This window comes from Xenopus tropicalis, chromosome 8, assembly GCF_000004195.4.
Source record: "Xenopus tropicalis strain Nigerian chromosome 8, UCB_Xtro_10.0, whole genome shotgun sequence".
In the NCBI taxonomy this organism is placed as follows: domain Eukaryota; kingdom Metazoa; phylum Chordata; class Amphibia; order Anura; family Pipidae; genus Xenopus; species Xenopus tropicalis.
Genome location: NC_030684.2, coordinates 36,536,855 through 36,550,415, shown reverse-complemented (window position 1 = coordinate 36,550,415; position 13,561 = coordinate 36,536,855). Strand labels below are relative to the sequence as shown.

The 13,561-nt window shown below is 39.9% G+C and overlaps 1 protein-coding gene across 2 annotated transcripts in view; it reads right to left on the bottom strand.

Moving 5' to 3' along the window:
- The window catches only part of lhx6 (LIM homeobox 6), a 63,024-nt gene that overhangs the window by 24,268 nt on the left and 25,195 nt on the right, over window positions 1-13,561 (bottom strand). The window lies entirely within an intron of this gene.

The window sequence follows — 13,561 nt, the reverse complement described above, 5'->3', positions numbered from 1 at the left end:
ATTTAACAATTTCAAGAACTAAACATTTCTCATAATGATTCACATGAATTCTTCTCTCGAGCCACGTGGCCAAAAAGAACCAACTAAAAGCAATTGCAGAAGATTTAATTCCTGCTGTATTATTTGAGAGCAATGTCATGCTAAAGGTGTTTGGTTGGCGAGCTTCCCCCCTAACTACGTACTGATTGCTTATTATATTTTTATTGCATCATTTTTTAAATGAATTATGAAAATGACAAATCTGGAAGTAACTCTTCAGTTTGAATCTTAATAAAGTGCTAAAAGCAAATAAAAGGCAATAAGATCACTATATGAGATACGGCCACTTGAGCAAAATGCATTTCTTACCTAAATAATAGCAAACGTAATACAGGTATAGGACCCATTATCCAGAATGCTCGGGACCAAGGGTATTCCGGATAAGGGGTCTTTCCGTAATTTGGATCTCAATACCTTAAGTCTACTAAAAAATCAATAAAACATTAATTAACCCCAATAGGATTGTTTTGCATTCAATAAGGATTATTTATATCTTAGTTGGGATCAATTACAAGGAACGGTTTTATTTCTACATAGAAAAAGGAAATCCCTATTAAAATTCTGAATTATTTGCTTATAATGGAGTCTATGGGAGACAGGCTTTCCGTAATTCGGAGCTTTCTGGATAACGGGTTTCCGGATAAGGGGTCCAATACCTGTACTAAAAATGAATTTTTGCCTAACTTGTGAACAATACAATCCATAATAACAGGTTGGGGTCTTTTCTTTTCTTTTCTGTAATCTGTAAGGCCCCTGTAAATGTTTTGCATGAAAAAAAAATCTAACTGTAGAAAATGTGGCAAAATAATAAGCTAGAAGGTCTCAGTGTGCCCCCAAGGAGAGGTCTGCGAGCAATGCTGGATGCATGCCGAGTGTGCATAATCCCATTTACATAGCTGACCTTCAGTTTAAGCAGGTCATTGGCACAAGGTTACACTCATTTCCTGAAATTGCTTTCTTTGCTTTCTTTGTGCAAACAAAGAAAAAAAAAATTTGTAAAGGTTATTTGTGCTCAAATTAACGTTGTCAGGGCTGAAAAAATATTCAGAGCAATCAAGCTGAGCTTAGACACCACGAAGCAAAATCAGTGCCTTTAAAGCAAAGAACAAAACCCCTTTAACTGCAACCTCTGTTATTATACTGAACTTCTGTGCCCCCTCAGTCCAAAATAACATATTTTGAAAATAAAAGGTGGCTGTTACGCTACTTGACAACAAATACAAACGTAATATTAGTGTATTACACCTCTTGGATGGTTATACCTCTTTGTAGCAGATATTGAACAAGCACCTTTCTTCCGCCTGCTTATTGTTATATATGTTAGAATTGTTATATAATGAAAGAGCCCATTTGCGTTCAGACGCCTTATATATCTCACAGCTAATTTAGTGGGAGGTGCAGTTTACCACTTACACTTGTGCTTACAAAACAAACTGCTCCCATGGAGTGTAATGAAGCCTGTGGGATGTAATGACGCTGAATGTTTTCAGCCATACCACTGACACAAAGGGCTCAATAAAATGCTTCTATGGCATGAAAATCGTTCATTGTATCAGCAAAGTGTAGGCAATGCTTTATGACAAGAACGATACCGATGCCCTGTGAAGAAACCATATAACTAAACCTACTAACCCCCCCCCACTCTCCACTACCCCCAAAGTGTTCCATCAACCCAGAAAGCTACTCCTGAACGGTTTGGTTTATTTCTCCTTGATAACGTCTGTTAGAAGCAATTAACAGGCAACTTGTTAACATAACACATTGCTTTTTTGTGCACGTTTAAATTGTGTATACTTATTTCAGCTGTCATGTCACTTTAAGAAGATTCTTGAGCTCATTCCTGCTTCCTCCAATGAGCACGCAGTTCTTCCAACTCTGTGGGGTAGATTTATTTTTCCTACCATGACTAAACTCACTTTTTAAGAAGCACGAATGTCTCCTCATTTATTCAAAAATATGATTACATAAAGCACAAATGAAAAAAAATTGTGGAACAAATATGAAATGAACACCTCAAAATCTTCATTTGCTTAAGAATTTTCATGTGATTACAAGCAACCCCCCCCCCTGAAAAACTCAAATTAAGTAAATATTTTACAAAGGAAAGCTGCCATTGACTTCTACATGACCTCACCAATAGATGTAATAGACTTAATAGATTTGTTGTTTTAGACTCATTAATCAAATACACAATTTTTTATGCTAAAAAGTCTGATTCAAGTAAAAAGAATACAAACATTAATAAACATGTCCATTACTACCCTCACGTGTGCGGCTTATCCTAGTAACCTCTCTGCTTGTCACAGCAATTGGCCCAAAAGCAAAGATTCTTTTACTCAGCTTGGAAATTCTCAATTCATCTATCTTAGTGCTTTGGATGAAACCTAAGCTGACTGGTAATATTGGGCTCTGTTTCAATTTAACAAGACCAGGAGACAGGCCTTATTTCTTTGTCTGGAAAGTAGAGACAATGATGCACCTCTACAGTGCCATGCAGAAATTGGCAAATGCTCTGGGTGAATTAGCTTTAAATATGTCTACAGAAGGACTTGCAAAGCTTTAAACCTTCCATCTTCTCCCCAGTGATAGGGTGAAATCTCTATAGCCCTCAAGCAGCTCTTCCCCCAGCAAAATACCTAAAAGTTTCCATTTCAGCTCAGTTTGGTCAGTGTTTTAGCCAGTTGTCCTGAAAAGCTCAGGGCTGCTTGGGCAGACAATAGAAATGATACAGAATTCCCTTGGAGATCCACAGGGTGGATATTGTGCTACTTGACTCAAGTTACTTTTTGCAACAGCAAACTCTCTTGTCCTTTGACTATTATCGGCTGGCTAAGCTTTCTTTAACTTTTTAGACATCATTGCTGACTGCAACAACTTTTCTAGGGTTCAATTCCCATGAGAAACTCTACTAACACATTGTGGATTCTCAAATACAGAATTTATTTTCTCCAGGTTTCCAACCCATTGCTCAGCTCTTAGCAGTACCTGCAAAAGGTAAGCCTTAACTAGTGCTCTCTTTAATGGCAGGATCAGACAGCACTATATTTTGGGCATTTACTGGGAGAGGAGAGGCTGGGAGCAGGGTGGTCCCACTAGGAATAAAAATACCAATACAGGTATAGGACCTGTTATCCAGAATGCTCGGGACCAAGGGTATTCCAGATAAGGGGTCTTTCCGTAATTTGGATCTTCATACCTTAAGTCTACTAAGAAATCAATAAAACATTAATTGAACCCAAAAGGATTATTTTACATCCAGTAAAGATAAGGTAATTATATCTTAGTTGGGATCAAATACAAAGCACTGTTTTATTTTTACAGAGAAAAAGGAAATCAATTTTAAAAATCTGAATTATTTGATTAAAATGGGGTCTATGGGAGACAGGCTTTCTGTAATTCGGAGCTTTCTGGATATCGGGTTTCCAGATAAGGGATCCCATACCTGTATACATATACAGGAATAAGACCTGTTATCCAGAATGCTCGGGACCAAGGGTATTCCAGATAAGGGGTCTTTCCGTAATTTGGATCTTCATAGCTTAAGTCTACTAAGAAATCAATAAAACATTAATTAAACCCAAAAGGATTATGTTACATCCAGTAAAGATAAGGTAATTATATCTTAGTTGGGATCAAATACAAAGCACTGTTTTATTTTTACAGAGAAAAAGGAAATCAATTTTAAAAATCTAAATTATTTGATTAAAATGTGGTCTATGGGAGATGGGCTTTCCGTAATTCGGACCTTTCTGGATATTGGGTTTCCAGATAAGGGATCCCATACCTGTATACATATACAGGTATAGGACCTGTTATCCAGAATGCTCAGGACCCAGGGCTTTCTGGATAAGGGATCTTTACGTAATTTGGATCTCCATACCTTAAGTCTACTAAAAAATAATTTAAACCCAATGGGAATGTTTTGCCTCCAATGAAGATTAATTATATCTTAGTTGGGATCAAGTACAGGTACTGTTTTATTATTACAGAGAAAAAGGAAATCATTTTTAAAAATTAGAATTATTTTCTTATAAAGGAGTCTATGGGAGATGGCCTTTCCGTAATTCAGAACTTTCTGGATAATGGGTTTCTGGATAACAGTTCCCATACCTGTATTGCTGTAACAAAAATAAAATAAAAGTGGGCATCTAATACAACAGAAGAAAACCAGCAACTGGCAAAAAAAAAACATGAGGTCTGTATGTGTGAAATATATAGCACAGCCTAATTCACTAACACAGTATAACGGTTCCTAAATAAATCAGGCTGGGCAGACAAAGCCCCTTCAGATGCAGAAAGACCTGTCCCTCACACTCCTAACCCTGAAATCACACACTGTCAGTATCCTCCCAGTTTCTGTTTGGTGATCAGCTGTCAGTATTACATTATTGGCGTCTGTTTCCCCATTTAAGGTTCAGAGAGGATTGTGGCTGAGAAACGGGCAGTGGAGGAGAGGTTGGGGCAATAAGAAACCAAGGCTACTAAATTGACTGTACAGGTATAGGACCTATTATCCAGAATGCTCGGGACCAAGGGTATTCCGGATAAGGGGTTTTTCCATAATTTGGATCTCCATATCTTAAGTCTACTAAAAAAATCAATAAAACATTAATTAAATCCAATAGGATTGTTTTGCATCCAATAAGGATTAATGATATCTTAGTTGGGATTAATTACAAGGTTCTGTTTTATTATTACAGAGAAAACAGAAATCAGTTCTGAAATATTTGATTAAAATGGAGTCTATGGGAGACGGGCTTTCTGTAATTTGGAGCTTTCTGGATAACAGGTTTCCAGATAAGGGATCCCATACCTGTCCTTTACATCTTTGATACTAACCCAGGATAAATATCGGGATAATGGTTTGGGAGTGTGGGACGCGGATTACTGTATTTATTCTGAAGATTGTGAGTGTAAGTTTTTACCAGCGTAACAACTGTTAAGGTTCAGTTTTAGCATGGATCTGTAATCATTTGTTTTACTTGTTTGTACCTGTATATATTTTTACCAACCCCTAATGGTGGCTTACACACTGGGGCACTCTCAGGATCTCTTGAGAGATCACAGGCAGCTTGGGGTGCAGTGAAGAGCAGGGTGCCCTATCTCGCCCCTACACTTGATTGCCATGTTCATACCAAAAGCATGGTCAGGCCAAGTAAGACCAGGATGCTCAGAAACAGTACTGGGAAAATCACCCATTGGCACAAGGAAATACACCCAATGGCTTCAACACATTTTGTATGAGAAAAAATGCAAAAAGAAACCCATTGACTTCAATGCATTTGGCATAATGTAACCTTGGACTTTTAGGGACAATTATGCATTGTGGAAAAAAAACATTGGATTTGTGTCCCCTCTATTCATGTTGCACATGTTTGTAAACTAAACCTACTGCCTATATATATATATATATATATAAAACCAAAACCATATACCATATATATATAAAACCAAAAATTTTTCTACATAAGACCTGTGAGTTGCGATCCGTTTTTTCCTACTGTCTGCACTGATGAGGACTGCACCCAGGCATTCGGTAATTATCTGTTTCGTGAGTGCTGTTCATTCGGGATTGTATTTATATATATATACTGTTTTTTTTGTTGGGAAAACATCAAGCAAAATAATATATCAAATTAAAGAAAAAAGTTCCAACTGGACTAGTTTAAAGGGTATATTCACCCTATTAGTATACAGGGACCAGATGCTCAAAACTCAAAGCCTTCAGCCCACAGGACACTCCAAAGCAAAATACCTCACAAAATGAGAAAACAAGGCTGGCACTAAAAGCAAAATAATATGACAACTCCCATTCATATGTGATATCACTCAGAGAAAAAATTCTGTATTTCAACTGTGTTTTTTCCTCAGAGAAAATAAATGGGAGATAATCACAACTCACATCAAATTTTCATAATTATATAATGGTTATATAATGAGCGAGCAAGAAATCATCATCATGAAATGACTGGTAAATGCAAGAAGGTAATAGAATTCCACAATACACAGAGCAGAACTGCAAAATGCAATTGTACATTCATTCCCTGCTTCTCTTGCATTCCCCTGTTTATCTGTGTCACTATTCCATCCCTGTAGTTTGATCTTGTGTTTCTGCTACGTTCAGTCAGTGACATACAGAGAGTTGAAGATCAGCATCTTTACCTATTTTGCATCACTTAACTTCAATTGTAAAGTGCTAACTTGGACATGGATTAGCACTATTTAGAAAGGTATTTGTGTTAATACATGCTCAAAATGGACCCAAAATTGAGCAGCATTTTACTGTTCAGAAAGGCAGTTGCTTCCATGCCTGCACCAAAGTGCTAAATTGGACAAGTATTGAGTGCTATTTTTTTCCATTCAGAAAGGTAGTTGCTTCCATACATTCTCCTTTCCAATGCTGAGATAGTGTCAGTTAGTGATGTGCATGTCAGGAAAAGCTCAACCTGCTCCTTAAGCCAAACCTATCCCAACCCACACATTGCTCAGTATGATTACTCTGTATTATTACTCTGTGTCATTGCTTTGGGTCATTGCTCTGCATCATTGCTCTGCATCATTGCTCTGTATCATTGCTCTGCATCATTGCTCTGTATCATTGCTCTGCATTATTGCTCTGTATCATTGCTCTGCATCATTGCTCTGCGTCATTGCTCTGCGTCATTGCTCTGCATCATTGCTCTGTATCATTGCTCTGCATCATTGCTCTATATCATTGCTCTGCATCATTGCTCTGTGTCATTGCTCTGTATCATTGCTCTGCATTATTGCTCTGTATCATTGCTCTGCATCATTGCTCTGTATCATTGCTCTGCGTCATTGCTCTGCATCATTGCTCTGTATCATTGCTCTGCATCATTGCTCTATATCATTGCTCTGCATCATTGCTCTGTGTCATTGCTCTGTATCATTGCTCTGCATTATTGCTCTGTATCATTGCTCTGTATCATTGCTCTGCATCATTGCTCTGCGTCATTGCTCTGCGTCATTGCTCTGCATCATTGCTCTGCGTCATTGCTCTGCATCATTGCTCTGTATCATTGCTCTGCGTCATTGCTCTGCATTATTGCTCTGTATCATTGCTCTGTATCATTGCTCTGCATCATTGCTCTGCGTCATTGCTCTGCATCATTGCTCTGCGTCATTGCTCTGCGTTACTGCTCTGTATCATTGCTCTGCATTATTGCTCTGTATCATTGCTCTGCGTCATTGCTCTGCATCATTGCTCTGCGTTACTGCTCTGTATCATTGCTCTGTATCATTGCTCTGCATTATTGCTCTGCATTATTGCTCTGTATCATTGCTCTGTGTCATTGCTCTGCATCATTGCTCTGTGTCATTGCTCTGCGTTACTGCTCTGTATCATTGCTCTGCATTATTGCTCTGTATCATTGCTCTGCGTCATTGCTCTGCATCATTGCTCTGCGTTACTGCTCTGTATCATTGCTCTGTATCATTGCTCTGCATTATTGCTCTGTATCATTGCTCTGCGTCATTGCTCTGCATCATTGCTCTGCGTCATTGCTCTGCGTTACTGCTCTGTATCATTGCTCTGCATTATTGCTCTGTATCATTGCTCTGCGTCGTTGCTCTGCATCATTGCTCTGCGTTACTGCTCTGTATCATTGCTCTGTATCATTGCTCTGCATTATTGCTCTGTATCATTGCTCTGTGTCATTGCTCTGCATCATTGCTCTGTATCATTGCTCTGCATCATTGCTCTGTATCATGGTTCTGTGTTATTGCTCTATATCATTGCTCTGGGTCATTGCTCTGTGTTATTGCTCTGCATCATTGCTCTGCATCATTGCTCTGTATCATTGCTCTGTGTCATTGTTCTTTGCACTACTTTTGCTTACACCACTGGTTCCAAAGGAATCTTTGGGAGCAGTGAGTTTTCCCAGTCTGACCCGCACCCAAACCCACAATGGCCGCCAAAAATTCAAGCTGAACCCACCTGACCTGCAGTTTTCGGGACAACCCATACATCACTAGTGCCAGTATGCCCCTTCAGCCTGCTTTAATGAAATATACACACATTAATACAAGGGAACCCAGGAATTACTATCAGCTTGGACCTGTTTTTCTCGTAGAGGGACAGTGTTAGTAACAACACACAAAAAAAATGTTTATTGCAACATGGGCACAACCAGAACTGATGCTGATATGTCTCAGTGTTGGTGCATCCAAGTTGCAGTGCATGTAGCTTAGTGTTCTGCATTGTGGGCTAAAAGCATACATCTGCACTTTGCACTGCATTTGTACATTAACCTTTTTGTATTTTATAATAAATGTATTTATTCAAGTTATCTTCAAGTATATTTTAGAATGGCCAGTTCTTAGCATATTTTCAATTGGTCTTCATTTTTTTTTTTTTTTTTTATATTTTTTGTATTACTTGCCTTCTTCTTCTGATTCTTTCAATCTTTCAAACGGGGGGCACTGACCCCAGGAGCCATAAACAATTGCTCTGTGAGGCTACAATTCTATTGTTATTGTCATCTTTTTATTTAAACCCTATCCTATTGATATTCTAGTCTCTACTTCAGACCACTGCCTGGTTGCTAGGTTAAACTGGACCCTAGCACCAAAGATAACTGCTATAATTTAACCCTGAGAGTGGCTCAACCGAAAGCCAAATAATTAAAAAAAACAGATATTAAAAAATAAAGCCCAATTGCAAATTGTCTCAGAATGTTACTCACAACATAATACTAACAGTTAATCCAATTTAACCCTGTTTTTTGGTATCCAAAACTTGATTGCTGAAAATGAACCAGTTAAAGGCAATGTGCAATGTGCAGCAGTTCCAAAGAACACTTATTCACCTTCCCCCCATTAAGCAATCACATATACTGTGCACATCCTGAGGGTGAATAAGGTTTAGTGGTCTTGATTGCTTGGCTCTAGAGTTAACCTCCTTTAATTGAGCCAGAGGAAATACATTAGCTGTAGCTGAATGGCACTAGATGTTCTGTATGGGCAGCGCGTGCAGTTTTCTTGCTTTGAACAGAATCTCAGACTGATTCTTAGTTATATGAAATTTACCACGTGCTGACCCTGCCCATTTTGGACCACTCAGTGTTAAACCTACCTAGGGCTCCATGGGAGATTTTGTAGGGCGGCATTGGATAGACAAAACTTGTCTCTGACCTCTTTGGTTGGGCGCAACACGAAGTGTCCTGCCAGGGAGCCATCCCAAACTGCCAGGACAAAGGCAGGGCATCCCACTACCTTTAAGATTTATCTCTCAGCGACTGGGAGATTAGTTGCTGAGAGACAAATCTCCCTTGTCGCGGGCGACTAATCTCCCCGAAATGCCATCCCACTGGCTAGAATGTAAATCGCCGGTGGGATGGCATACGTGGCGCCATGATTTGGCGAAGAAGTGGAAGTTTCCTCTCAAGGCAACTTCGGCAAACTGCGGCACCGCATATGCCATCACACAGGCAATTTACATTCTAGCCGGTGGGATGGCATTTCAGGGAAATTAGTCGCCCGCGACAAGGTAGATTGTCGCGCAGCTACTAATCTCCCCATGTGTCACCGCCCTAAGACCTTTCTCTCCCTAACAACCAATTTTAGTGCAATCCGACAAATCCATCAAATTATTATAAGGTTAGTGGGCATCAAACGGTACCACACCTGGCAGTTTTTCATCCAACATCGGTCAAAAAATCGTTTGGACAGGTTTGAAAATTTTTGTTAGCAAAGAATTGTTTGCAGGACGAAGGAGGTAGTTTTCCTAGCTTCAACTAGACGATAATGCTTGAAATGGTCGTTTTTATTGATGGACAAATCGTACTTTTAAACGATCGTTTCAATATAAGCTACAATACTGAAAAGATCTTTTAAAAATCCTAACGTGTATGGGCGGTTTAACACTTGCCATTGACCAAGTGTAAGTTGCTCACATACATAATTTTGTACCATGAAACACAAAGCCTTGGAAGTTGTAGAATGTCATTATCATAGAATAGTGAATGATTAGTATGCTGTATGTTCATTTCAGCAGTGCATATTTTATTTTCTTTCACATTCTCCCTGCTCCCTAACGTTCATTGGCCACACATGTCCCCCCCAGCCCAGATTTGCTAGGAGCCTACAGCCGTCTCTAGCTTACAAAATCAAGGAACTCTCCAAATCAGCAAACACATGCACAGGATGCCAGCGGGGTATAGTTACATGCCCTCCTTGATTAGAGTGCACTCATTTCCAGCATTAGCAAAAGTATTTGTGTGCTGGGAAGCTCATCACCGACATCTGGAAGGACGGGGCCTGATTTCAGAGAAGTCCCTGGTTTTGTTTAGCATCAATCGCTTCAATATGTTGCACTTTCTTTGAGTCAATTTCCTATTATAATTATTTTTTTCTTAGACTTTTTCCACGTCTTTCAGCTTGGTTCATATACAACACAACGTAAGGTGCAATTTTAAACTAACTTAGAAATATTCCTACGCCATACTTATGGAAAATCTTGATTTAATGCAAAAGTGCAAATATTTCTAATACTGATACAGTTGTATCTCGCTGTTGTTCTCTATCCTGCTCTAAATATGATGGAAGAAGCGTGTGATGCAGACAGTGGTATCCTTACGATTTGCAGGTGATTTTACATTTGTAACATTTTTGTGTTATTAATCATTTCCATTTTCTGTGCAGCTGTCAGGCTTGTTGGGACGTGATAACTAAAAATTCGCAAAATGTAACCAAAATTTTCTAATAGCATAGGAATCAGTGTTATTTTGCTGAATTTCTTCTAGTGTCAATGGGTGTTTTTTTCTTTGCACTTTTTCCTGGTGAAAAAAACCTTCTTAGAAATTCTAATAATGCTGATGGCATTTGTTTTCCAAGCAAAAAAATCTACATTTTTTTTTCTGGTACAACAAAATGCATTGTACAATCCTATACTGCCACGGGTGGTGCGAAAAATGTGATTTTTTTTCCCCAGCAGAATAAAATGCATAGGAATAGCGCTCTCGGCACTAGTGATGCAAGCCCCCCATGACCCGTTCCAATGCCAAAGCAGTAAGTGCGGAGCAGGTGATGGGGGACACATCAGGGCTGCAGGCAGCAGAAGCCCCAGAAACCCCCTGGTCACTAAAAGATTTTGGGATGATGCAAAGTTTGCCTTAATAAAAGTGTACACAGAATGTCAGATTAAGATTACTGTAACCCTGGACATTATACCTGTCTATGAAATCACCCTAGCGACCCTTGAAGACATTAACAGAATCTGCCATCACAACATGACAGGGCATTTCCCAGCCTCACTGCCCTCACCGTGAAGAACCATTTGCTTTGCTTCTAATACTATTTTATTTTTAAAAATCAGATAAAACAATGACAGACAGCACATCAAGCCAAACCTAAAACTAAATAACCACAGCACAGATGACACAGCAGCCCCCTCCCCCAGTTATGGCACACGTAACTCCGCCCAGCATTCCCAGCAGGCAGTCCCCCCAGTCATGGCACAAGTAACTCCGCCCAGCATTCCCAGCAAGCAGCCCCCCCAGTCATGGCACACGTAACTCCGCCCAGCATTCCCAGCAGGCAGTCCCCCCAGTCATGGCACAAGTAACTCCGCCCAGCATTCCCAGCAAGCAGCCCCCCCAGTCATGGCACACGTAACTCCGCCCAGCATTCCCAGCAGGCAGTCCCCCCAGTCATGGCACACGTAACTCCGCCCAGCATTCCCAGCAAGCAGCCCCCCCAGTCATGGCACACGTAACTCCGCCCAGCATTCCCAGCAAGCAGCCCCCCCAGACATGGCACACGTAACTCCACCCAGCAAAGCAGCCCACCTCTCCCAGTCATAACCCCAAACAGTTCCAGCACAACAGCCTCCCACCCCCAGTGGCTATCACAGCACACCTAATGTTTTTTTATTGTAAATACAAGCCCCCAAACAAACCAAACAGAACAACATTTTAAAAAGCTTTATTTGGAGTTTTACGGTTTGTGAATGTTTATTAAAGGTTCCCACGATAGAATCGATAACCAACTAGTTTCATTCTACCTGCATAGAGCTCATAAACGTCTCACTTTGAAATATGGACGTCGGTAGCAGAAGTATTCAAGCATTAATCCTTTGTGAGACAAAGTATACTTCTGTATACTTCTATAAGCTTTAACAGATTACAACAGTCTTAGTTTCTTTTATTACTTAATAGGACTTTCAAAGTATGGTTTATATCTACAGTATTTCTACATTACATACATGGTGTGGCAGTGTGCTTGGAAAATACATCTGGCCTAAACATATGCAGGGAAGTATAGATAATATTATATGGGCTGCTCCTTGTGTGTGAGAGAGTCTGGCTCTTTGCTGTGTTTGCGAGAGAGCCTGAGAGACAGCCAAGGGGCCTGAGAGACAGCCAAAGGGCCTGCGAGAGAGCCAAGGGGCCTGAGAGACAGCCAAGGGGCCTGAGAGACAGCCAAGGGGCCTGCGAGAGAGCCAAGGGGCCTGAGAGACAGTCAAGGGGCCTGCGAGAGAGCCAAGGGGCCTGAGAGAGAGCCAAGGGACCTATGGGGAAAAAAAGGAACTGTATTTGGTTTTGTAGGGGCTTGGGTAATTGGCGCTCACCCCAAAATAGAGAGGGAAAAATAAGTGTGCTGGGTAGAAACAAGACTAAACAAAATTGGCACGGACACGCTTTTTTTGCCAAATGAGTGCACTGAGTTAATTGTACTTTGGATTTGTGTGTATGTCTACCCCCAGGACACCAACAATCTATTACCTGTAATCACTACAATAGGCATAACTTACTGTGCTCACAGAACTTTATTTATATATATAACTTTTTTTTCTTTTTGCATTTATATATATACTGTATGGGAACCCGACTCTAAAAATAATTACTACACTGCAGTCTTACTGCTAATCTTTATATATAACATGTAGGGCAGAAATATTAAATAATATGGTGTCATACAGTTCTGTATATTCAAGAATACTGACTGTGAATGCTAATTAGAATCAGGCATTGTCTTCCCCTCAAATGTTACTGCAGCTTCAGAGGTGCAAGTGTGCAATCTAACCTGGCCATGCACAAATAGATCTGCTCAAATGGTGAGGTAACCAACAAGCATTTCTTTGCCCTGTCAGGCAGAGATGTGTAGGACCTCACCCTGCAAGATTTCCACACCTGCCCCACTGGCATCACAATCTGTTAAGCTGTCACAAAGGGTCAATACATGAGCCAATAAACTGCCAAATTAATCTGGAGATGTTATCTTGGCAGGTTTTATCAGACCATTTATGGCCATCTTAAAAATGAACAAATGGATTAGAGACCTCAAGTCCTTATAAAGTGATGCCATGTAAAGATATGCAACTTTGAAAAAATGTAATACATACTATAAAGGAATGTAACAGAATATGAACCTCTGCATTGCATTCACTGCACAACTATTGTACTTCATTGTGATCAAATTCACACCTGTATTGTCATTTTAGCATGCCAGTTGTGTTTGTTTAAACTGTGCTTTGTCACTGCACTTGTGTTTTACATATTGC